This window comes from Mesocricetus auratus, unplaced genomic scaffold, assembly GCF_017639785.1.
Source record: "Mesocricetus auratus isolate SY011 unplaced genomic scaffold, BCM_Maur_2.0 Super-Scaffold_6730, whole genome shotgun sequence".
Taxonomy (NCBI): domain Eukaryota; kingdom Metazoa; phylum Chordata; class Mammalia; order Rodentia; family Cricetidae; genus Mesocricetus; species Mesocricetus auratus.
The window spans coordinates 22875201-22901622 of record NW_024429184.1 but is presented as its reverse complement, the minus strand read 5'-3'; the positions used below and the strand labels follow the sequence as shown (position 1 = coordinate 22901622).

The window sequence follows — 26422 nt, the reverse complement described above, 5'->3', positions numbered from 1 at the left end:
AGTGGATGGGAGTGTGTGTGGGGTGTGTGTGGGGGATTGTGGGTTGGTAGGTGGTGTGGGAGGATGGGAAGGAGAGGGAACTGGGAATGTTATATAAAATAAGATTGTTTCTAATTTAAATAAAATTTATAAGTTAAAGAAAAGAAAGGAAAAGTTCAGAGGAATTTTTTGCTCCTGAAAATGCAACAGCAAACTGTTACCAACGTGATTCAAGGGTGCCAGAACTTACTCCAAGTTGGTAACCAAACTTTATAGTCCTGTTCATATGGTACTGGCTTTACACAAGTAAAAAGGTTATGGAATCTTCCTTAGTTATGGAGAGCCATAGAGGTTAGGAGAGTCCCTGGACGGAGGCCCTGAGGTGCTGCTGTGTGAAGCCGTGGAAGAGGAGTTGCTGAACATGCCAGAGCTGAGTGGTATTTGCACACGGGGAGTGGAGCCAGCTTGAGAGTGTTGGGGAAGTCCTGTGTATATGTCAATAAATTACTGCTGGCCAATAGGAATCTAGATAGGTGGGGCTAGGAGTCCAGGAGGATTCTGGGAAGGAGAAAGACAAGGGAGTCAACATGTAACGCCATTGGGGGTAGGAAGCCTGGAACTATTCTCCGGTAAGAGACATACTTAGATTAACAATTATGGGGTAATTACTTAAAGCAGAGCTAGCCAGTAAGAGACAAACAAGGCCAGCAGCTTCATAATGAATATAGCCTCCTGTGTGTTTATTTGGGACTGATGCGGATCTAGAACCAGGCTGGCGCGGCAGAGCCCAGGCGACTGGCGGGGGATAAACCAAAGCGGCTAGCAAAAGAAAAAGCTTCTCTTAACATGAGAGAGATGAAGCAAAGTTGGCAGGGAGAGTCATCTGAGCCCTTCAGCAATCAGATATGGAGGTCCAGGATTTGGAGTATGCCTGCTTTTGGTCTTGTTTTTGATTCCTCTCTTTTGTATGTTTCGTGTCATTGTATGTTGGATGTAATTTTTTTATTTTACATGGGGCTATAGTTAAGAGACTGGCTTGGGTGTCAGAGAGATTTTGAACTTTAGACTTTTAAATAGTGTTGACATGGAAAGACTATGGGGACTTTTGAAATTGAACTAAATGCCATTTGAATAATAATATGGCCGTGAACCTACTGGGGGAGAGGCCAGGGAGTGGAATGGGATTGTTTGAATTGGAATGGCCCCCGTTGGCCCATATGTTTGGATACTTGGTCCCAAGGTGGTGGAAAGATTTGGGAAGGATTAGGAGGTAAGGCCTTATTGAAGGAAGTGTGTCACTGGGGTGGGCTCTGAAGTTTCAAAAGACCCATGCATCCTCAGTGTGCTCTCTTTGCCTCCTATCTGTAGATTTAGATATAAGCTCTCAGTTGTTCTTGCTGTCATGTCTTCACTTTGCCACCATAGACTATTTCTGTGGAACTGTAAGCTCAATTAAATGCTCTTTTATAAGTCACCTTGGCCATGGAGTTTTACCACAGCAACAGAAAAGTAGCTAATGCAGATGAGAGACATTGACTTCCTTCCCCCCTTCCTTCCTTCCTTCCTTCCTTCCTTCCTTCCTTCCTTCCTTCCTTCCTTCCTCTCTCTCTTTCTCTCTCTCTCTCTCTCTCTCTCTCTCTCTCTCTCTCTAATGTATATGGGTATTTTGCTCGTGTACAGGTCTGGGTACCACATGCATGTAGTGCCTTAAAGGCCAGAAGATGGCATTCTGGGAGCGAAGTTAGAGATGATTTTGAGCCACCATGTGGTTACTGGGAATCGAACTAGGGTCTTCTGCAAGAGCAACGAGTGCTTTAAACCTCTAATCTAGCTCTCCATCGACTTCTTAAAGGAAATCTTCAACCATGATCATATTTTAACTATGAAAACACCAACTTTGTTATAAAAAAACAAGTTGGAACTTAACAAAGACAACTTTCAGGCAAATAGGTCTCCTTTAAGACTGCACCAGGAAGGCAAAAGAGGATGTGTCTCTGTTTAGTCCCATGCATACTGTTCTAGGTTTTGAAGAATGCCCTAGCCCTACACATGTGCACATGTCTATTTCCATCTGATCTTCATTTGTAGTCTAGAAGTGTTTTTAAGTTTATTTTTATTTTCTGTGTATGAATGTTTTACCTACACGTATGTATATGTACTACATGCTCTTTTTGTCATTCTTTTCATTTTTAAATTTAAATTAGAAACAAGGTTGCTTCACATGTCAATCCCAGCTTCCTCTCCCTCTCCTTCTCCTCCTCCCACCAACCCCCCTCCCCCTCCCCCAATCACCACTCCTTTCCCCAGGGAGGGTGAGGGCCTCCAGGGGGGTGTCCATAGTCTGTCATTTCATCCTGGGCAGGGCCTAGGCCCTGCCCCAAGAGTCCAGGCTGAGAGAGCATCTCTCATTGTTGAATGGGCACCCAAAGTCCATTTGTATGCCAGGGATAAATACTGATCTACTACCCAAGGCCCCATAGATTGCCTAGGTCTCCTCACTGACACCCACATTCAGGGGGTCTGGATCAGTCCCATGCTGGATTCCCAGCCATCAGTCTGGGGTTCAAGAGCTCCCCTTGTTCAGGTCAGCTGTTTCTGTGGGTTAAATAAGGCCAGTCTTGACCCCTATGTTCATCAGTCCTCCCTCTCTGTCACTGGGTTCCTTGAGTTCAGCTCAGTGCTTAGCTGTGGATGTCTGCCTCTGCTTCCATCAGTCATTGGTTGAAGGTTCTGTTTCCCATATTCTCTGGCAGTGGGACTATAGGCTGGCACTCCCCTGATTCATGTCTAAAATCCATATCTGAGTGAGTACATACCAAGCACATGCTTTCTTGACACCCATGAGGTGAGGACAGGGCATCAGGTCCCCTGAGATTGCTGTTATGGACAGTTGTGAACTTCCATGTCTATGCTGTGCATTGAACTCTGGTTCTCTGAAATAACAAGTACATCTCTTAGGTCCCAGAAGAGTAATTTGAGGTTCTGAGGTGGGTCTGCTTGTGTTTGGTTCATTTACAGTTTGGCCTCCAAGGAATTGCCATTAGAGGAAGGAACTTTAGGGGAGGGCAGACGGAATTCACAGAAGCCCCATATTGCTGCAGGACAGACTATATGGATTCTGTAAACTGGCTAAAGGGGATTTTAGATGAAGTAGCTGGAAACCAACTCCTTCAACTAGGCCATCAGTCAGCACTACATAGCTTCAGGGACAAACATCTTACAGGTCATCATTTCTGGAAAGGACAGGCTGAGTTCTTATAGAAATGATCTATTTATAAAGCTTTCTCTTTATACTTTCAGATCAAAATTAGCCCTTTAATTCTAAATGACAAAGCCCTCTATGATTTCAACTTCTTTCTTGACAGAACAGATTGAATGCTCCTTTTATGAGAAAAGATCCCAGGGCCTTTAGTTTGCATCTCTCTGAGATGTGCTTCAATATTAGAGTCTTATTCATGTAGTCCCAAATGAGGCTGAATGTGGAGTTAAGTGCATACTAGGACCCTGATAAATATTTGGTACATGAGATAAGCCATGGTTTCCTTCCAGTCTCCATAGCAGCAGCTTCTTGTGTCCGGAATGTCTTGGAGGCTTTGCAGGGGTGGGGTACGTTTGTGTGTGTGTGTGTGTGTGTGTGTGTGTGTGTGTGTGTGATATTCTAATGTTTCCCTCCACCTCAGGAGAAGCAGGCCATACTATTTACTTACTCTTTTTATTCTCCGTTCTGGTTCTTTCTCTTCATATTAGATTTCTATTTACTGTGTGGCCTTAAGATGGGATTCAAGCATCTGTCCTTCTTCTTTCCCCAGAGGTGACATTGGCTAGATTTTATTTCTGAAGCTAAGGGCATCCCAAATACCTCCTTAAGTCACCTTAGCCCAATTTAAGGCTTTCTCATCCTTACAGCTTTACAGATCAGCAGCATATGTCTTGCCTAGCCATCAAATCTAATATGAGCAGACAGCCTTGTCTCTCTGATGGTTCCTGTGTAATCATCCTGTTTCCGTGTGTCATCCAACATGGAACCTTTTGTCAGGTTAGGAAAGTGAAATTCATGAGCTTAAAAACAGAGAACTTCCTCTGGAGACTCGCAGCCATGCCAGACTTATGCTTTCTTCCCAAAGTTCCTGCAGAGAACTTTGCTTGTTGGGGCCACACAGCATGTGTGGGTGACTCCTTCTGAGATGCTGTCTGTGGCCACTGGTCCATCTGCCACTGATATGGAATGTTCCTGTGCTGAACATTTGCCCTTTGGCTGAACTCTCTGAACCCTGCACTGACTGCTACCACTTCAGACTGTAACTGTCACATCAGCACTTTTCTGATGTTGCCTTGGCCTCTTTCTGCTTGGAGGCCACAGTGCAGTCCCGGTAAATGGGAATTTAAGGGAGAAAAATCAAAAGGACAAAGCTCAGGATGGGAATCACAGCACATTATGATGAACATTTGGATATCAACCGTCTTCTAAAGATGAAGACAAGGACTTATCAAATATTATTTAAAAAACCCAAAACAACAAACAAACAAACAAACAAAAAACTGAAAAGCAAAACAAAACAAAAACCCAGCTACCAGGCTAGAGTATCATTTCTTGGTAGGGTATCACAACTCTGAATTAAGATTCAGGCCAAACAATTGTGTCTAAATTCTATTAATGTGTCCTCTGGGAGGACATGCCAACAGTTGAAGCTTGTTAATAAGATGAACTTGTAATATACAGTAAGTCTACAGGATTATTTGAATAATCAAGAAGATAATGATGATACAATTACAACATCATAAGCAACACTACATATATGGATATACATATATGAAATCTCTTAGTGCATCCTTCAATACATTTCCCCTTCTAAGAGGCCTACAAAGCGGGAATTACTATCTCAGGTTTTATAAATGACAAAATCCTGAATCTCTGAGAAGTGATTTTCTTTTTTTTGAAATCATACTGCTAATAAATGCAACGACACATGATCTAACTGCAGATTTTTTATGTGTCAGTTGGTGTTATATCAGAGAAACAGAGTCGCTATAAGTGTTTTGGAGTATAAAATTAATTATAGAAATTATATTTTCCCACTGGTAGGAACTAATAAAATATAAAGAAGCCTATTGCCTGTGCATTCCTAGTGGGGGCTTGTAGTTGGTGTTGCTTAGCAGATGGAACATTTTTTAGGGACGTAGAGGTAAGTTATAAATTTTGAGCTTCAGCAAGTGCCTGGAGTCAGCAAGCTAGATATGGGTTTGTTCTTACTTTCTCTTTTTGTCTCTGTGTTCTTCTGTTTTCCTCTCTTCTTTTTCTCAGAATGGATTTCATCTTCTCTTTTTGGGGATTGTATTCTTTTGCTTTTTGACTTTTATGTATATGGTGGGAGATGGACACTTAGGTAGATATCAAATGTTTGGCTCTTACCAGTGAGTGACTTGGGGCTCTAGATTTGAATGTCAGATCCTAGGATTGCGGGAACTCATTGACTCAGGTTGGATTAAGTGTTCAGTAAATTGTAGTTAGAAAGGAGTAGCAGGAAGACAGAGAGGGTAGTAACTGAGCAGACACCTCTAAGAGCACAATTGTAACCAGGATGTTGTGACACTATATAAAGAGTAAACTTCAGAAAATGACAACAGGAAGAGGGAGAGCTTGTGAGTCACTGTCATATCTTCTGGGTCTATTCTTGCAGAAAGGTGGGGAGATGTAATTAGATGTTTCTGGAATTTAATTATAAAGCTTGAAGCAGGTCTTTCTGAAGCTAATTGGGCAAAGGGCATGGCACAGATTTTTTTAAGTCATGTGTTCATTTCCAGCTGGGTGTGAACCACAAAAGCATTTTATTGTGTTTGGATTGTCAATGTCTTCAGATAATTGTACAATTTTTGCAGAAACATAACCCAATTTCTAGTTGCTCAGTTTATTAGTAAAGAAACCAAAGATCAGGGAGATTAAGGGATTACTAAATCTCTTCTTTTTATTTAATTATATTTTAAACTGTAATCCCTCATACAAATTATGCAGATCCCTTTGGAATAGGTTTAGAAAGGAAACTGAGAGGTCAGGACTCTATTTGACAGGTTGAGTTAATCTCCAGGTTTTTATGTAAATTGAGATTAAGCTAAATTATTTTCACCATACCTTAAAATAACTAATTTCCTCACCAAAAAGAGTACGGATTTAAGCTAGCAGTCTTTTGGTTCTGAGTCTGTGATGCCTTTGATTTGAACATACGGAGACTGTACTTAACACCTGTGCCGAAATTCTTGCAAACACGGAGGGATTTGAGACCAAATGTCAGCCCCAAGTTTGATATTTATTGGCTTTAGTTACTCTTTCTCATAACCTTCTCTCAACCTTCAAGCACTCTGAGACTATTATGTTTGTGCAAGTGTCAGTGAAAATGCCATTACATGGTGATAGAAGGATTTGAGCAATTGTAGTAACTTGTTCCAGTTCTAGAATTTTATGCTTTCCTTTGTCACGTGTTCTAGACCACTGATTCCTATCCTTAATATATTATATTGATTCTTTTGTTTTCATCTTTATTCTTTCATTATCTTATGTGAATTTAGGGTCATTTTATGAAAGCATTTTCTTAGGTGACAGCACATTTAACTTTTAGCATAGCAATACTTTTGTGGTATCCTCATTTCACTGCACATATTAGCATTCGTGCAGTTAAATTCTCTTCTAGTATTTCCTGAGACCACACTTTAGTAGTAGAAACAGAACAATGTGAAATGACTAATACATGAATATTGAGGCATTTTACATTAGGTTGCCTAAGGTAAGACATTTCTTAGCATAATAATACACTGAAGAAATGTATGTCTCATCTTATTCCACAGACTTGAAATTGCTACTATATACAGGTTTGGAAATAATGATATAGTTGGTGAAGGGGATGTGGAATAGAATTAACAGCATCAAGGACTGAAATAGAATACACTGATTTCATTTTTGTGAGATGTAAAAAGGGAATATTTATACCAAAGGAGTATGTATAGATACATTCTAATTCATTTTTGGTCCTTTTTCATAATTGTGGATCAGGACTGATAAGCATACTAGGCAGTGTCCAAGGTCATTTAGCTGTGAGACACTAAAGGAACTAAGGGAAGAGATCAGGTAGGTGTTGAATCTAATATTGTAGCCCAGCGCACAAATGCTTGTCTGAACTTGTTCCCTACAGGAATTCAATAAACCTCTTACTGGTTGAAATATGGAACCACAATATTCTCATCTCTAATGTTGGAATAAAAAAGCCTACCCATAGGATGGGGGAAATGGATGATTTACTTAAAATATGTGAAAGAGTTTAATGAAAAGGCAAATAAAAGTTTTTATGGATTTAGAATTCTAGTTCTAGACTAGAGCTTACTCGCTTATGGTTTCAAAACAGGCTTAAAACGAGAGAAAGTGTCTACATGTGTTACTCAATATGCGACACCACGAGGTGACTCTTGTGAATGTCTTGGAAGCTATGGGAAAGAAGAGGGTCATGCAGCAAAGCTGACTCTGGGGAGCACGCTGTGGTGGGACAGGAAGACTGAACGCAGGCACGCTGCCACCCATCGCCTGGTACAGGAGTCAGAATGCATTGCCCCTTTGCTCGATTGCAACATCTGTTTTCCACTTGAACTTCTTTTGAAAGCAAGCCACACATCATCCCAGTGAAGTTATGAGTTCACTGGTCGGCTAGCAGTGCTGCTGCTGTATCTCATTGCCAGCATATGGTCTGTGTGAGTAACCCTTCTATTATTTGCACAGCTGTTGGGTAATATTACGTTAAAACATTACATGCACAATTATGTTCAATTATATAAAATGAATCTATTTTACCTAATGCTTATTCTCTAGGGTTCATGCATCTTTAGTTACAGAAAGTTTAGGACAGGGTGGCAGATGGTCCAACACAATGTTTGCCAGCTAATCCATTTAAATGTCAAGACATGCTACATTATTTAGAATATATCTCTATACATTTTAGTCAAACGCCTGAGCTCGCTTTCGAAGTTACAGAACAGCCATATCAAACTCCATGTGTCTATTTCCTTCTTTGCTATGATGGAATGGCTTTAGGACTATCAAGCAAGTGGCATAAAGCCTTAATATGTTTTCCTTTGTCTTCAGGTCTGTTGTTCGTCCCCAAAGACACAGTTTTCCCTACACTAAGTTCTTGCTGAAATGACAGCATCTTAGTTAGGGTTTTTATTGCAATGAAGAGACCACCATGACAACAGCAACTCAGCTCTTGTAAAGGAAAACATTCAATGGGGTGACTCACAGTTGCAGAGACTCAGTCTATTATCATTATGGTGGGACATGGCATGGTGCTGGAGAAATTGCTGAGAGTTTTACATCTTGGTAAGCAGGCAACAGGAAGTGGTCTGAGATATGGGCTCGGCTTGAGAATATATGAGACCTCAAATCCTGTTTCTGCAGTGACACACTTCTTCAACAACACTACACCTATTCCAACAAGGCCACACTTCCTAAAAGTGTCATGCCCTTTGGGGGCCATTTTCTTTCAGCCACAACAAATAGTAACATTGCTGTCACATTTGTTCACCCAGTTTCCCTGGCTCAGTGGGCGTGTCTGAGGACTGACCTACTTGGCACCTTGGTGGTTTCAGCAGGCCTTACAGTGGTAAACCATAACATGCCATTTACGTCTTGGTCATTGTAAAATACTCTTGGCTCAGGCTTCCATTAGGGGATGCAGATTCTTACATTCAAAGTGTACAGTGGGACAGAGGTGCAGCTCTCCTCCAGCCCTTTCCTCTTACTGTCTTCTGTAAAAGTGAAGATTTCTCACTTCCTGGGAACATGATCTTTGCTTTTAATCCCATCCCTTCTAAGACAGTGTTATCTATGAGACTCGTGTGTCATTGACTGTAAGAGCTCTCCTTCTTACATGCCTCTGAAGACTCCACTGGGAGCATTATGTTTCTAAAATAATCTTTCTTCTTGCCTTCAGATGTACAACATTATGTCCGTCTCTCAACAGAGGACTTTCCAAACTCATGTTGTCACTGAAGTGCAGCAGAGCCACCTAGACACGCTAAGGCTTGATAGAGATGCCCAAACCCTCAGCTAGGAGAGCTGATCCACTTCCCCTGAAGGTCTGTCTTCAGTCTCTCCCCATCTCCAAGGTCCTTTCTGCTGCAACTCTAGGAGTAGAATCACTTTCAGCAAAGTTAATTCCATCCTTCCTTCCCTTTTATAAACTATATGTCATTTCTTGTGAAAGAAAGTTCAACTGGTAGGGGCAGGACAATGGAGGGGCTGAGAGCCTGAACATTGGGAGGAAACAAATTTGAATTATTCTTTCATGTTAATTATCTACTTTTGGCCAAATTCTCCCATTTTGCTTCCTTAAGTTTTAAAAGTACATACACATGTATAAGAACACACACACACACACACACACACACACACACACACACACACACAGTGGTAATTTGAAAGAAAATTGCCCCCAAAGGGAGTGGCACTATTAGGATGTATGACCTTGTTGGAGGAAATGTGTCACTGTGATGGTAGGCTTTCTCTTATGCTCAAGCTATTCCCAGTGTCTCAGACCACTTCCTGTTGCCTGTAAGATGTAGAACTCTCACCTACTTCTCTAGCACCATGTCTGCCTGCATGCTGTCATGTCTCACCATGATGATAATGGACTGTAAGTGCCCCACCACAATTAAATATTTTCATTTATAATAGTTGACATGGTCATGCTGTCTCTTCACAGCAATAGAAACCCTAAGATATATGTGTGTGTATATATAATTCTTTGAGAATTTTATGCAAGTCTTTTCTCCTTTCTGAAGTGATTCTTCACTTGTAAAACCAGTGTCCAGTTTTACCCAGCAAAATGTAGAAACTGGATGAGAAAGATAGTCAAAAGAACTCAGGGAATGGTAGCTAGTATTATGATATAAATGAAATGAATTAGGAGTAAGAATTTATTTATTAAATAATATATTATGCTATGCATTATGCTAATGATGATAGCTAACCTTTATTGAGCAAGTGCATGAGCCTTGCTCATTATGTTTATGTCCTATGTAATTTACATTCTAGAATTTCTGTAATTATCCTACAGTTCACGTACTCCATAATATGAAACCAGCCCTAAGCTCCATGACAGCAGAGGAACACAGGGCATGAATTCAAATTTAATGCAGCTCTACCCTTGACTCTTGTGTCCGTCTATATTAACGTGGAAATCTTCTATGTGCCAGTGTTTCCTTGTCTGCTGGTGGTGAAAATGGCACATTCTGTCTAAGGAGATGGTAAAGGTGAAACAGCCCAGTACGTGTTCCTCCTCCTTCTCTGCTCTGAATATTTGGTAGTAGCAGTGTAGAGGCTGGTGAGTTCACTGCTGAGTTCATGACACAGAATCATCTCCAAGTAGAATCATTTCACCTGTTGCCCAGACTGACTGGATACCCAGAGGTGAGACTTACCCACATCACCAAACTCTTCCAACTGTGAATGTCTATCAGCTAAGTGATGATGGTGGAATGTTTGTGGAGAATCTTAGTCAGGGTGTTCATGATACTTTTCGCCCATTCTTTTTTTTTTAATTTAAATTAGAAACAAGTTTGTTTTATATGTCAATCCCAGTTCCCTCTCTCTCCCCTCCTTCCCTGACCCCCACTGACTCCCTATCCAGTTCCCTTTCTTGGTGAGGCCTTCCTTGGGGGATCTTCAAAGTCTGACATATCATTTGGAGCAGGGCCTAGACTCTCCCCTGTGTGTGTCTAGGTATCTAGGCTGAGAGAGTATCCCTCTATGTGGAGTGGGCTCCCAAAGTCCATTCCTGAACTAGGGATAAATATTGGTCCACTACCAGAGGCCCCATAGATTAACTAGACCTCCAAACTAACATCCACATTCAGCGGGTCTGGATCAGTCTTATGCTGGTTTCCCAGCTGTCAGTCTGGGGTCCACGAGATCACCCTTATTCAGGTCAGCTGTTTCTGTGGGTTTCTCCAGCCTGGTCTTGACCCTTTTGCTCATCACTCCTCCCTCTCTGCAATTGGATTCCAGTTGTTCAGATCAGTGTTTAGCTGTGGGTGTTTCCTTCTGCTTCCATCAGCTACTGGATGAAGGCTCTAGGATGGCATTTAAGGTAGTCATCAATCTCATTATCCGAGAAGGGCTTTGAGGTGTCCTCTCCACTATTGCTTAGATTGTTAGTTACTTTTAGCCAATTCTTAATTGCTGCCAAGTTTCAAGGGCTTCTTATCGTCCTTGGAGATGTCAGTGAGAATTATCCTTGTAGGAGGCTGATGGTCACCTTGGCTGCATGTGAACTTACATTAACTAAACAGAAGCCTTTTAAACTCACCACATTTTCTAAAGGAAGACAAACCTTACTTTTATCTTGGGGAGGGGGCAATACATGCCAACCCGGTTAATATTCTTCTCAAAACTTTTCTTGTGTCGTACCATGAAAAATTTCTAGTTTCCTTTGGAAAGATTTAACTTTTTCTAGGTAGGAAGACTATGAGTAGTGGCCACACAGAGAAATACTGGGCACTGAAGAAGCTAGAGAAGTCAGGGAAAGAGTGCTTCACAGGGAGATGTTGAGGGTGGGGAACTATGGCAGTTGGAAAGCTTCCTCTAGAGCAAGGAGAGGGATATACTCATGCCAAGTAGAGCGGAAGCACAGGCTGAACGGAAAGGCAAGGCTCGGAAGAGACAGCCGCTCCAACAGCACTCATCAGTGAGGGGGAATGGAAACCGAGGGGCAGAACTGAGCCTGGGTACAAGCCTTGCTTTGAATGTTAGAGTAGATTTTTGAGAAATTGTGTCTCCCACAAGCTACACAGAGATGTCCCCTGTCCCCTTGCCTATAAGTTGAAGTGACCAGGAACTAGAAGTTGTCTGTTTAAAAGAGGGATGTGGGATGGCGCGTTTGAAGGTTTATATTTTGATGGAAAGATTTCTCTCTTGGGAATTGTTCATACAGAAATGATGCTATAAAGGAACAAAGCTTTATGTATCGTGGTGTTTGCTGCAGCACCGCCTGTTTTAGAGAGGATCTGAAAAGCGCCTAAAGGTCCAATATCAGAAAAGCATGAGCTGAGTGAAGTTCATCAAATCAACGAACCGTTCTGTAACCATCCTGAGTGATAAGTGGAAACTTTATAATCATACAGGGAAACACTTGTAAAAATAATATCTATTATATAGTAAAGTATTTGTAATATAAAATGAAAGAAAACTTCCAAATAAGATATTGAAGCTTCACCCACATCATTTATGTACAAGGGTTAGGAAAGTGAAAATAGAAAGCTTTGCAGTCCTGTAATGTAGATAGCTCTTTCTTTTGCCTGTTTTTTTGTTTTGTTTTGTTTTTCTTTTGTTTTCTTGGGACATGGTCTCTCTGTGTAGTTCTGGCTGCTCTGGTATGTAGATCAGGCTGAACTCAGGGATCCACCTACCTCTGCCTCCCATGTAGGTGATTAAAGACATGCACCACCATGGTCCAACCAGCCTCTTTTGATCACATTTTTGAGAAATTGATTCTTCCAATTGTAAATGTCTATCAGCTAGGCGACGATGGTGGAATGTTTTTTGATATAATGTTCTTTGACATAATGTTCTTTGTAGTTTCTTGGAATGTTCTTTGATGCAATGCCTGAGCAACCAGAGAAATTTGGGGACAACACTGAAGAGGTTATAGTGATTAGAGATATGAGTAAAAGCTTTTAGTGATTTTGATTTCTCAGTCAAGTCGACATAAATGAAGTTTTATTTACTGAGTTCAGTAACTCTTTGCTCTTTTGGTAAAGGTTGAGTTACTGGGAGAAGCACAGAAATTAAAAAAAGTCTTTTAAAGAAGTCAAGGCAATATTTGTGTTTCAATGCATTTCCAGCAAAACAATAGTAAATCTATTGAGGTCAATGAAGGATATCCCAGCAGGAAAAGTTATTGTTGTCCTTGGAGACGACAATGTGAATAAAGGGTCTTCTGGGTGTCATCTTTATCTTTAGTGCCATGGATTGAACTGGAATGTTTGTCCTTGAATGTCTTCAAAATGCACCGAATCTGTCACTGGTTTGATATATGTAGAGATTCTCCAGGTAATTTTGCTAACGCTAGTTTTCATTCTAAGTAGAGGACTGAGGTCAGGTGTATCTCTCTGAGCTAGCACCAGCTCAGGACCCAGAAGACTAGGCCTGAGGAATCCACTTAAGAAGCTCAAGGCAGGAAGTGCAGCCAGAAGCAGGAGCAAGCGGGAGAGGTGAAAGGCTCCCTCATGGGAGAGATCAGCCTGGGTCACGGCAGGCAAGCGGGACAGAGTGGCTTATCTCGTGACTAGAAAGCTAAAGGACTCAGGCTTACCTCTTTTGTATTTCCCAGGGCACAAATTATGCTTGAAGTCCCCAATACTGAACCCTAGAGAGTCTGGTGTCTGATGTCTTGGAGCTTTGTCTCCAGGGTTCCTTGGGTTGGGAACGTCCACCTCCGCACTGTGTTTGGTGCGGACACAAGAGCTTATTTGTGTAGGCAATTCCTCCCTTTTGCAGGCTTCGCTGTGCCCACCAGAACAGAGAAGAGCAGAAACCAGAGCTCCTTTAGTTTGCCAGCTTCGCTTTGTGAAAGAACTGCTCCTCTTTCCTTCTCCCCATTCCTGCCCTCCAGGTGCTTTCTTCTCTCTTTTCTTCTTCCTCCTTTTGTGTGTCAGACAAGGAGCCCTCTCTGGTGGGGACAGGGCAGACAAAAACTAAAACTGAAACACACATGGGAACTCTTCTCTCTTGCTTTGTGGACACGGGACAGCTCTCAGATGAGCCAACTCCACCTCCTGGCTTAGGGCTGCTTGTTTGTTGGCCAGGTTTTGATGCCAACCTGACAGTCACTAGCAGGGACCAGCATCCCTACATGGGTCTTCTGATTAAAAATATGACTTAGGGAAGAACAACAGAGGGTTAATGTCACGATACTGGATCTGGCTAGGGTTAGGATGGACTGAGATGCTGGTGATGTGTACTATTCCACATGAAGCATAACAGACACTCAAGGAGAGGTGAATGACCTAGAGTCAGAATGAGTGAAAGAGGAGTTAGGGGGCAGCATGGGGGAGGCTAAGGAGTTAGGGCCACAGCTGTGAGCATCAGAAGCTGACATCCTGATGGTCTGAACTAAGGGGAAGATGCAGTTGGGGATGTTAAACAAGTATTCCTACTTGTAGTGCAGTGAGACAGTGGCTCAAGGAACTCTGGGATAAAATTTATAGATTGTCTCTTCTTGGTCTAAGGCCATGTGAGCTGGGCTTCTTTGGGATTATGGGTGATCTATCGTAGCTTTGAACGTAGAAATGGAAACATCTCCTTTAAAGAAAATCTATCTTTCTCTCCGTTCCCTCCCTCCACATTGTTCCCAATCCTGTTGCTTCCCTCTTCCCCTTAGAATCTCTTTTCTCCTCTCTTTCTCGGGTGTTATTCTTACCTTCACTCCACAAAGACAACCCGTAGGTGAGAGGCCATAGTTCATTCAGGGAAGAGGAAGGGACTTTCTATGGGAAATGTGGAGTCACAAAACAGGGGCCATGTGTGGTTACATTTCCGGATTCTGAGTAATGTCACTGAATCACATCGTGAAAAAAAATCTGAGGGAGTGAAAGAAAGCCAAAGGCAAGAGATTTTGTTGTTGTGTTGTTTTGCTTTGGTTTTTTATTTTCAAATAGGACAGGACTGAATTGGCTGTTGGCATACAGTGGAAGGCTGTAGGAACCGATTTTGGCAACTTGAGAGAGAAAGCAATGCAATGTGCTTTCAGAGAATGAGAAATGCTTGGTGCTTTACACAAAAGACTTCATGTGTCTTTAGAAAACACTTGGGCTGGGTTTAGGGGTTGGTGTTGACAACCCTGGTATAATCCTGCTAAATGGAGTGGCTGATGGTTTGGAATGCCTAGAATAGAAGGATAGGAATTAGGGGCAGAAAACGATGTTCAGATTAATAGGGAAACAGATGCAAAGACCTTGACCAAAGGCAGAGGCAGAGGGGATAGACAGGCAGGGGAAAGGCAAGGAGCTTCAGGGCTTGTCCAAAGTAAAGGATGGCACCCTCAGTGATCACACTCCCTTTGAGATGAAAAATTTTGTCTCACATCACTTATGGTCAGGAAGTCAATGGATGAGTGATATCTGCTGAAACTGAAGTCCTAGACAAAGTAGAGAGCTGATGAGGAGGGAAGTCAGGGAGGGCCATCGCTTCTAAACAAAGCCCAGGTCCTTGACTGCAAAGCCCAGGAGGGCCCCAGGCCAGTAATGTGCCTTGGGAACTTTCTTGTAGCATACGGTCAAGGTCCAAGACTGGAGCACAGAACTAAATTTTAATGAAGCCTGGGGGAGACAAAGGGAAAAGAAACACAGTAACATGGTCAGGAAGTTTGGTGAGGTACATAGCATGGACCACCAGATTTGAGCGGGAGGAAAATGGGTTCTGAAGGCCACTTCTCTAGAGCTCTTCACGGTGACCGATGCCCATGTTATCAATCTGTGTCCAGTATGACACAAGTAGATTGATCACCTCTAGGAGTCGCTCACATTTCAAGGGAGTCCTATATAACCAGATGATTCACTTCAGGAGATACATGACACTTGGATGTGATGTGTTCCATGTCTCAGTGACCGCCATGGATTTCAGGGAAGAATTTGATGTTTTAGTGTTTAACAACAGCTGTGGAGCAGACACAAAGAGCTTCCGAGGAGCAGGAGGATTTCATCGTTCCAGTAAGTAAGGTGTGCTGCAGTGTCACCTGTGAACAGGACACGGGACACTAAGGGGATGTGGAGTAGTATTACAGAACATGGACCATTCAGGGTTGACACTGTCACTCTGAGTTGTGTCTGGGCCCTGGTCTTCTCTGAGCACAGCTGGGATCTTGGCACAGACAGAAGACTCAGAAGCAGAGATATTCCTGGCAGGGACTGGACTCCCTCAAAGGTTTAAATGTAACCCTCAAAGGGAATGGAATGATGGGGTATTTTTTCTTCTCACCCACAGGACAACAGAAAGGTCTTTTGCTGTTGTTGTTGTTGTCGTTTTGGCCAGGACTCTCCAGAAAAGAACAAATGGATAGCAAGCTGTTAAAAGCAATACAAATGGTGTTTTCCCAGCCCAGTCTGGCCCTTGGCCACTAGTGTAGATCGAAAACTTTTCACGGAAAGTGTGACCGTTCACATTTAAAGCATGACCCGTTAGAGAAGATCAGTAGGCTGTTCAAAGTCACACAGGTCTCACCCGCCAAAGCTGTGAGAGTCGTCAGTCAGCCCGACTCCCCAATGCTCGTCTGGCCTAGCCCTGGAAGACTTGATGGTCTCTGGAAATGTAGAAGCAGCTCAGAGACAGAAAAAAGCTCTTCATGCCCTGGGGCAATCTTACTTGCCACTTGTGGGCATTGCCTATAGACCCGGCTTCTTTAGGGTCCCTACGTAGTACACGTTTCCAGCTTTGCAGCCGGAATGGCAAGGAGCCCAGAAACAGTTCTTTGTAAGGAGCAAGTGAATATTGATTCACGAGACACCATGCTGCCTGTGAGAAGAGGCAAGAAGGAGCTGTGTAAATATTTTAAGACTATTAATTGTGGAGAACAGAAGTTCATCTGCAGACAATAGAAACAGACTGACGTATGGGCAGATCAGTTCACTATAGGAAAATAATTTCCAAGAACTGAAATTGTCCAAAGAGGAAATGGTCGCCTCTATCCCAGTGCTTGCCAGATTACTCACTCCCATTTTAAGTAAGAATTTAGGCAGATGGGCTCTAATGTTCCTCCTAATATTAAGTTTAGTGTCTTCTAAAGCTCTGAATGGTGGATTTATATTTCATGCTTTATCTGGTTAAGTGCTTTGACTGAGTTGTTGATAGAATCAGTGAACTACCGGCTTCTCCCTCTGGCGTTTTCTGCAGTGACCAGGTGTATGTGTTCAGACCAGTCTCCTCTTCCACCATGCTGGGTTCTCGGCCTTCTAACCCACAAGGCTGGGATTCTGCTGCTCAGCAGGGGCATTCTGGTCTTCAGGGCAGGGCAGCTGTTAGAGTTCCCACAGGAGAAGATTAATGCCAAGAGCCAGCGAAACCATGCAGCCCCGGTGAGATGTGGCTTCAAGGTAGGAGGCAGGTGTCCTGCCCTGGGGCGGAAGAAAGGAGCACAGCCTCAGATGACAGATTGGACAGATTGGGGACCGGAAAGAACAGGTGCAGACACAGCCAGGAGCATGATGGGCGAGGCAAGGCTACAGGTGTGCTTCCTTGTTCCTCTGGTGACGTGTGTAGTTCCGGAAGGCTGATTCCAAAAGTCTTTCTCTTTCTAGCTTCCCAGGGAGCACAAACCCTTCACCATCTAGTTAGAGCTGAGTGTCAAAGAACTCTTGGACTTCATCTAAGCTAGCAAGAGGCTGAGCTCTGAGGCAGCTGTAGAGAGAGAAATGGGGTAAGAAGAGATTCTGGAAGGAGGCTCTCGGAGGCGGGGCACAGGTTGTTGGAGAACAGAAGCTGTCCAGACCTCTGGGGACTAGCTTTTCTTTCTCAGTTTTTCCCAGCTATGAGCTGCAGCGGTTATGCTTTTGAATTGAAAATGTGCCCTTTGCCTGATGTAGAGGGCAGAATTTAAGTAATGTTTCCTGTCTCAAATCTTTCTCTGAAATCCTGGTTTAGAAGACTGCTAGATTTTGGCCAAGCTCATTTATTTCCTAAGGAGTTCCCCAGAGCCTTACATCCAGCCAGAACCTTCCATGGTCTCTGCTGTGATCCTCTCTGCCCCTGGCTCTCCCAAGGCTGGGCCACAGGTCTACTACAGGGCATCTCCCAGCAGCAGGCATTGCCAGCCAAGTGCCAACCAGGAGTTGGAATCATGACCAAAGCAAAAGCTTTGTCCTGGCAGAAATTGAAGATTCTCTGGAATTAAGATAAACAGGCTAACAAATGGTTTTCAAAATAAGGTCGGACACATACACACACACACACACACACACACACACACACACAGAGAGAGAGAGAGAGAGAGAGAGAGAGAGAGAGAGAGAGAGAGAGAGAGAGAGAGGAGACATATTTTGGAATTGTATAGATATGAAAACTCTATTCATGATTTAAAAGTTTTGATTGTGTATTTCGCCGATGTTTTTTAACTGTCCAATTCTTTATTAGTGTACATGTCATTAGAGTTGGCGCTCGACTGCTAATACAAGGATAAATGCCTACAGTTAACTCAAAGCAAAATAAAATGAGATTAAAGAGCCCTGATCAAACGAAATACTTACAACCTTCAGTTGGAACTGTAAAAGTTACATATACACATAGCCAGTAGCACTAGGAATGTACAGTATCAGTTATTGGAAAAATTAATGAGTGCTTCACAGTCATAGAAATCATTTTAATATTACTATGTACTTTTCCTTTACAGACAAACGTGACATACACACAGTTCCACCTTATACAAGACAAAGTAGAAAACTAAACATTACTGCATTTACCCCAAACACAGCACCAACTGTGCTACAGGTAGCCTGGTCCAAAATACTCAATTCTACAAATAGGCCATGGTATTAAATGCATTCGCCAAGATGTTTTAAGTCTCTGTATTTTGGTTTCTGGATGCACTTACACCGCTTTAAGCTTGCTCCTTCCTAGGAACCTCTAATACTTTCTTTTTCTTCCAGTTTTAAACTCTGTAGGCAGTGGTGAGCAGGAGCCCTAGATGATCCAATTAATGAAAACCCCAGCTTCTTTGGTAGAGGCCACACAGTCCCTTTTCTTATCCGAGTACCCACTCTCCACTCCAATCTGTCTTCTCTGCCACACCCACCCCAGTGGAGTCTGCATGACAAGCCTAAAAACTCGGTGGCAGGCCTGAGGCAAAAGTTTCATGGAAACTGGTCTCCTGGAGGTCCCTGGTGTCCTATATCAAGGATGTGTTCCAGATTTGTTCTAGCAATAACTGGTGGATGTTTCTGTATCTTATCTTTTTTGGTTTTAATTTCTCTTGTAGGAATAAGTATGCCTCAAGGGTCCAATCTGATTGAAGGTCCTGTAAAATTGGATGTTCTTCCTCTGACCACCACTGATGTTCCAACTTCCTTGCCAGAAACAGAACTAACAAAATCAGGGGCTGGTGGCGGGCTCCTCCAGTAAACAGGGAATCTCCCCAAATGTTTAGGATAATGGCTGTTCCCCTTCCTTATACTGGAATTTATGATGGAGAAGAACATGTGCTGTACTACACCCTGAATTTCATGGTAAGGCTTGCTAGAGTGAGACCCCCTTGATGTCTATTATTCAAGTCACAGAAAAAATAGCATAATCAGAAAGCTAGAGAAGGCAGGCCAATGGTGGGTTAAGCCCTGGACCAAGAATTGGAACTATGGCTGTGGCACATGTTCATTAGACAGAGGAAGTAATTCTAAGAATAGTTGGTCTCAGACAGAGCTGATGCTATCATGTTGTAACCACTGCTAGTTCTTATGTATTTGATTTTCTATTTTGTACTTCTAGTCTCATGATGTGCCTTATGTGCCAATTTTGCTGACTCCAATGTACCTTGACGTATGTACAACATTAACTTCCTTACTTCTTCGTGTAATGATTGTAAAAGTCTGATACATGCTTTGAGAAATTACCCTCAGATTCAGCACTCTCTTGTGTCCGTGTCTGTTTGTCACTCGCTGACTCATTGCCCACCTGAGTACCGGATCCCTGATCCTGATCCCGCTGTCTTTCTCTTTATCAGAAATTCCAGTCCCCTCTTCTTCTTCTTCTTCTTCTTCTTCTTCTTCTTCTTCTTCTTCTTCTTCTTCTTCTTCTTCTTCTTCTTCTTCTTCTTCTTCTTCTTCTTCTTCTTCTTCTTCTTCTTCTTCTTCTTCTTCTCTTCCTCTTCCTCCTCCTCCTCCTCCTCCTCCTCCTCCTCCTCCTCCTCCTTCTCCTCCTCCTCCTCTGCCTTCTCCTTCTCCTTCTTCTCCTTCTTCTATTTGTTTTCAGCTGTTCTGGTCATCCCTCTCGGGCTGTCTGAGGTCTTTCCACCTCAGAAGTTACTGATGTCTTTCTCCCCGTTGCCTCCTGTCTCTTCCGAGGACACATGCAGTCCCAGCACCGGAGTTACAATTCAGACTTTTGGTTGTCTTCATATGCTTTGGAAACAGTGAAGCCGGAGGAGGTGGAACAGAGAATGGAAAGGAGAAAGGAAGAAAATACTTGGCTTATAATCTTCTAGAGAGAGATGTCACTTCAGGCTCTTGAGAACACAAAGAATGGTTTTCACGATGACACCTATTGAGTGAGAGGTAGGTAGGGCAGAATGAACTTACTGTGGGTTTTGGGAATGCGCAGTGATTTTTCTCCCAGGAGTGGTGTATTATAACTGTCTTTTCTGTAGTTGATATCTAATGTATTCTTTTCCTGTCATTGATGAAGGAGATGCAATTTATCACCTTGGAGCAGGCCTGGGGAGCTATTTTTGAAGAATCAGCTGAAGCTCTAGAGCGTGCTTTAATACTCCTTTCATGTCTTTCCTTGTCACTAGGGGACTTGTCCCCAAGATAGCCAACCAAGCCCAGTGCTGAAACATCACACGGCGTTGACAGATATAGATCTGAATTCCCAGGTTATCATTTACTGGCTGTCTCCTTAGGCAAAAACTTGAACGCTGGAGCCTTATTTTCTTTGTAAATGGGATCACAATGATTCTCACTGTGAATTTATTAATTCAGTGGGATAGCACACATCCCTACAAGTGCTTTGCATATGTAAATATTAGTTCTCCCTTCCTGGGAGACAGAGCATCTATAAACTTTCTCTTGGGTGTGTGTGTGGGGTGGAGGGTTGTGCATTTATTACTTTGGTTTCCTTGGCAACAGCATCACCCAAGTCCAGTCAATCATTAAGCTATTCATCCTGCCACATGCATGTCTTCATGGTGAAGTATTTCCATCATGATGAGCCGGGATGTGGTATGATGTGATATAATTGTAAAAGTTGTAAATTTTATTTTATTTTTAGTTTTGTGTGTGTGTATGTGAGTACAGACACTGTAGAGCCCAGAAGAGAGCATTGGATTTTCCTCAAGCAGGAGTTATAGGCACTGCTGGGAACTGAACTCAGGTACTCTGAAAGAGTGGCATGTTCTCCGAACTGCTCAGCCATCCATGCAGCCCTGTGACGTGATATTTTATTAGGCATTTTCCCTCCTGAAACTTAAGGGAAAGCAGGCTTTTCTGTCACAGGTGGAAACTGCTTAGTGAACCATTGTTTGCCTCTGTCATACAGATGCAGAAGCTGCCATGGTATCAACTATGCAAGCAGACCCCAGGTACACCAACATGACACACACATCAGGTTGAACAGAAGCAGACACAGTTCTCGAGAAGACACCATTTGGGGTTTACAGGAAACATTTTGTGTTTCCAGTTTCGTCTTTTCTATTTTCCTTTCCATATAAAAATGGACCATGGATAAATAAAGCCATTGAACAGGGGAAAGATAAAGGACGTTAATGTGTCTTTTTACTCTCACATAGGCATCAGCACTCCACAGTGAGCAGCAGTGGTATTGGTCAACACCCAAGGTGATCCTCAGACAACTCTGCAGCAAAAATCATGTAGCTGTTGACTAAACCAGTAGGTGGCGCTGCTACTCCATGTGTTACCTCTGAGGACCCCGCGTGAGTAAGAAGTTGCATTTCCAATGTAATGGCGAAGTATTTTAAAGATGCGGGCGTACGGGTCTGCTACAAAGAGTAGCCCCCTTTTGTGTCAGTCAGAAGCAAGTGTCTCTTCGAAGTGGCTTAGCTCATTTGACCTTGGAAACCGAGGATTTAGCTCTACCAAAGAGAATGAAAATCAGAGGGAGATTTGGAAGGACCAGAGCCTTCGATTCCCTCATAGAGGAACAGAGAAATAAGGTTAGTGGTCTGGAGACAGCAAACAAGAAACAGCATAGCTAGAGATATTAGCCCCCGAGAGCCCCGAGGTTAATGTGGATGATAAGAGCCGCAAACCCTACTACATACTAATTTGGTTTGTTAACTTATTACATCCTTGAGAGGATATTTTTCCCCCCTTGGACTAGATGAAGAATTCCCCTGAGCAGCAGAGGTTTTTGTACCAGGAGATTAAGTAGCATAGAAAATTACAGCCCTGCATTTGTGCTGTTGGAGTTAAGGCAATGTCAGCATTCCTATTTTAAGCCATTATTTTCAAGGATGTGAGCTTGCCTGGGACTTACGGATTCAGACCGGGGATCACACATGCACACCCAGTGGTGTAGTAGGTCGGGGCATCACTGTACCAAGACCTCTGCAGAAGGGACGGGGCACTGGAGTTGGCTTTTATTATTATTCCAAAAAGACAACGGACATTTAAAAATCTACTGCCCAAATGTGAAATGATTTTTTCTTTCTTTTAAAAATGCTGCAAGATTTGTAGCACAAAGACTTAATGCCACGCAGGACAACCAAGTTGACAAAATGCACTTTTATCAGCTTTTATTGATTGCTCAGGCCAATGGTCTGGGAATCAAGACCCGTAAGCCGTAGGTCTCCATGGAGCTATAATGGCCCCAAAGGGTATCTGCATAATAAATACATAATTTCAACACTGGCTAGCAGACAGACATCAACAGCACCCTGAAAGGCCATCTGCCTGAGGCATATGATAATGTGGCCAGAATGCCTGGCACACAGAACTTCTATCTTCTAAATGTGCTCCTTGCAGTCATATGGCAGGGAGGAAAGGTCGTGAACATGTGTGGAAGTTCCCGTATAGCCCAGACCCTCTATGGTCTTCTCCCCACAGCGCCTCTTACAGGAACCTATGTGTGACAGCAATTATTGATCGTACTTGAGAGATGAAAAACAGGGTCTTCATCACATGAAGCCTTCTTCTTGGGCACTAGGTTGGTAAGTGCCTACCTAATACAAGAGTTTAGCCTTGTTCAGAGGGAAGCCCACGACAGTTCCACTTGAACGGGCATCTCTTCCTACAAAGTGACTTCATTCATTTCCAGCACCTATTTGTGTCTGACCCTGCTTCAAGGTCGCCTCATCTATAGAGAGAGGGCCGCACCTGTCTTTCAGGGTTGCAGAAATGACTCAGTGTGGAGGTTAATACAGAGAGGGTACACCAGGATGCTGAGGCCGTTACCGCTTTGATGTTTGTCACAGAATGGGAAACAGAGCCACAGTGGCAATGAACAACCACACCTTCCGGTGGTTCAGGCACGTGCGCCACAGATGCGCTGCTCTCCTTAGACGCATGAGGTGTAAGAGTGGAGTGCATACATTGATTTTCTAGCCAATAAGCAGACAGAGACCAAGAAAGAAAACAGGCGTGGAAAATTGTGTGTCGATACTTAGAGAAACAAGGTGATTGCAGTAATTGAGCGGAGCCAAAAGAAGTCACACATGTAATTATAAGCTCTTCTTGGCGGTATCCGTGAAGATCTTCACTTCCTGGTTTTGAAATGTCCTGGGTGGGAGTTGGTAGACAAGAACCTTCCTCTCAGATCAACAGGATTCATGTTAGGAAATTATCGTACATGCATAGAAGTCCCTCTAAGGAACAAAAAGTGGACTAAAAGTTTTAACAAGAAGCACATTTGTAGTAATGGCCCGGCCTTTCACAAGGCCCAGTGGCTTCTTGTGGGTGTCATGGTACCTAAAGGTCCCTTGCTCTTTCGTGTCACGAAGAAGGGGAAAGGAAGGCATCAGTCTGAAAGGAGAAAACCTTTGCCTGGGAAAATGAGAGGCAGAGGGCAGGAGGCGGTGGGGAGGAAGGGTGAAATACAGAGAGTGAATTTGAGAATGAGTCAGAGAAAGAATTTAAATATGTGCACCACACACACACACACACACACACACACACACACACACACACACACACACCTGCCCTAACCCATGCGCCCCAGAAGGCTTAGAGAGAGGGATCCCTGAGGAACTGCTTTGTGCTTGAGGAGAGCCCAAGTGCTCCTGCACTCTTAGTGGAAAGGATGGGACTGATTTGGGCATGGCATTTTTCCATATTCGGCAGGAGGGGAATGACAGTCTGGTCACCTAGGCAGCCAGAGGTAGAGCAAGCTTTGCACGGGCCCCCAAACCTTGTTTTCACTGTGCTGCAGAGTTCAATAGCTGCATCACTGTCCGAGGTTAGTTGTGACAGTAAAACTAGACAAGAATGTATATGTAAAACCCTTTCAACACAGACTTGTAGATAATGCATGCTTGGAACTGTTAGTTTATCTTTACCCACTCATTAAGCAGTAAGAACGGATGCAGACTAATGCCTCCCAGTTAATTACCAAGCCAGACTTCAGACTTTTGTTCTTAGGGAGACGAAGCATTCTTTTTCTTTAATAGGAGAAAAACTTTAATTTTATGAAATAGCCTCTAAGAGACCCTAAGATGCTGCTGAGAATTGAGTAGTTCTCAGTTTCATTACAAATGAAAACAATAGGAACTGCTGGCCGAGGCAGGGTAATCAATTACAGGTGACTGTCAGGAGTGGTATTTACTGGGAAGCAATCTGGAAGCACAGCAATATTGAAACCCAGTGTGAATTGCATTGCTCCTTAATGCCTCTGGCCCTCTGGATCCACACAGATGTGTGCAGATGTGGGTATGGGCTTCTTTAAGCGACTCTATTCTACCTCCCGAGGGATTTCGACTCATCTCCATCCGGTGCAGGTTGTCGCCAGTACAGTGTGTGTCTTAGGAGCGGGTGGCAGACAGCGAGGCTGGGGATAGGGAGGCAACCCCTGTTGATGCACAGGGGACACACTGCAGCTAAGTGGAACTGTGCAAATTAACACCATCTGGGTTAATAAGGCCGGTGTTGACAGAGTTTAGAATTGCTTCCTCAATTAAAGAGCCGAGGGAAATCTATATGTTTGGGTCTCAATGAGGACACGCCAAATAGTGATAAAGAGTCTTTGTTTTGCTAAAAATAAAGAACCCAGGGCTTCACTTCACACATTTTAAAAGGAAGGGGATGGTGTGAAATAACTGGAACCGTGGACCTCACTGGGTCTTCATAGCAGCAGGCTGTTTGCGGAATAGCCAGGCCACTGTTGCTTTGGTAGACTTACACAAGCCTTGGCACACTCTTCTCCTAGGAGGGAAGACACTCGTTTCCTTACCCCCAGTGCTCTGTGCCTGCCCTGTGTTCATTTTCTGTTCTATGATCACTATTGTTACATTTTACAGAGCTGAATGTCGAGGCACAGAACAAAAGATCAAGATCCGCATTGTCATGGCCAGTGAGTGGTGGCTTATAGAAGGGTGTGCGTCTGTGCTCACCCCCAGGCATGCAGGGCTCTAGATTTTAAAGTTGGGCTCAGTGGCTTTCCACTGACTAGGTACCATCACGACAGCAGTAGAGCATGGTGTTCAGCACGAATTACAGGCATTTCATCTCACAAACCTGGCTAGGACTAGCCTAGTCTTCTTTCTCCTTACTGCTAATTCTCTGACAGAAAAGTCACTTGATTTTATTTGATTAAGTTTCAGAAATAAATATCAACATTTACTTCACCTGGAATGTTCTTTCTTTGCATTCGAGGTGAAGTCCTAGTCCTCCTTGGAGTCATCTTCCTGAGGTGACTCTCATCTGAGAGCATCTTCAGTATCTGTGACATGTCCTTAGAGGAGGCCTTAGACTCCTGGCAGCCTTTTGAAATTGGCTGTTCACATCTTTTTTGTGAAGAGGAAGGTTCTGGAATTGCTTCACTTGATGGGACACATCACTTCCTTCTTCATCTGCCTTGTCTTTGTTTTCTCTACTTCTGCATCCACGAATCAGGAGCTGGAGTGTACTCAGGTGTCTAGGGCTTTACAGACTCTCAGGATCTGTGTGTAAATTTGACGAGTGTTGCTTCCACATGTGTCTGAAAACAAGGCCTACGACTTAAATCAGATTCTCAAAGAGGTCGTATGTCTCCTGGAGAAGTTAGGTTACATGGCACTGTGGTGGTCTGAAAGAAAATGGCCCCCAAAGGGAGTGGCAGTCCTAGGAGGTGTGGCCTTGTTGGAAGAAGTGTGTCACTGTGGGGGTGAGCTTTGAGCTCGGTGTGACAGCCTACTTCCTGCTGCCTCTGAGTTGAGATGCAGGACTCTTAGCTGTAGCACCACATCTGCCTGCACGCCGCCATGCTCCCCGTCCTGATGATAATGGACTGAACCTCTGAAACCGTAAGGGAGTCACCTGAGTTAAATATTTTTATTTGTAAGAGTTGCTGTGGTTCAGCTCCAGAGAAGCTAGGTAACAAGGAGGACCTGAAGACAGACACATGAATCACCCTGAGAAGAGAATTAGATGATACCTACAGGGCAGACTGGGGACAGGGGTGCTGTTAAGGGCAAGGGGAGAGGGGATGAGAACAGGAGGGAACGAGATGGCCTAGGCGGGAGGGACACAGTGGAAGAGCAATAAAAGGGACATCTTAATA

At 43.4% G+C, this 26422-nt stretch overlaps 1 long non-coding RNA gene across 2 annotated transcripts; it reads left to right on the top strand.

Annotated features, from left to right (window-relative positions):
• The first annotated feature begins 567 nt into the window (after positions 1–567).
• On the top strand, positions 568–26171 carry LOC121137641. 2 transcript variants are annotated; one of them, XR_005874930.1, is made up of 5 exons: positions 568–608; positions 7371–7710; positions 18981–19227; positions 20059–20268; positions 21501–26171. It is a non-coding gene; the product is annotated as an uncharacterized LOC121137641 (long non-coding RNA). The 2 variants fall into 2 exon arrangements; XR_005874929.1 differs by lacking the exon at positions 568–608 and having other exon boundaries at positions 5908–7710.
• Positions 26172–26422: the final 251 nt, after the last annotated feature.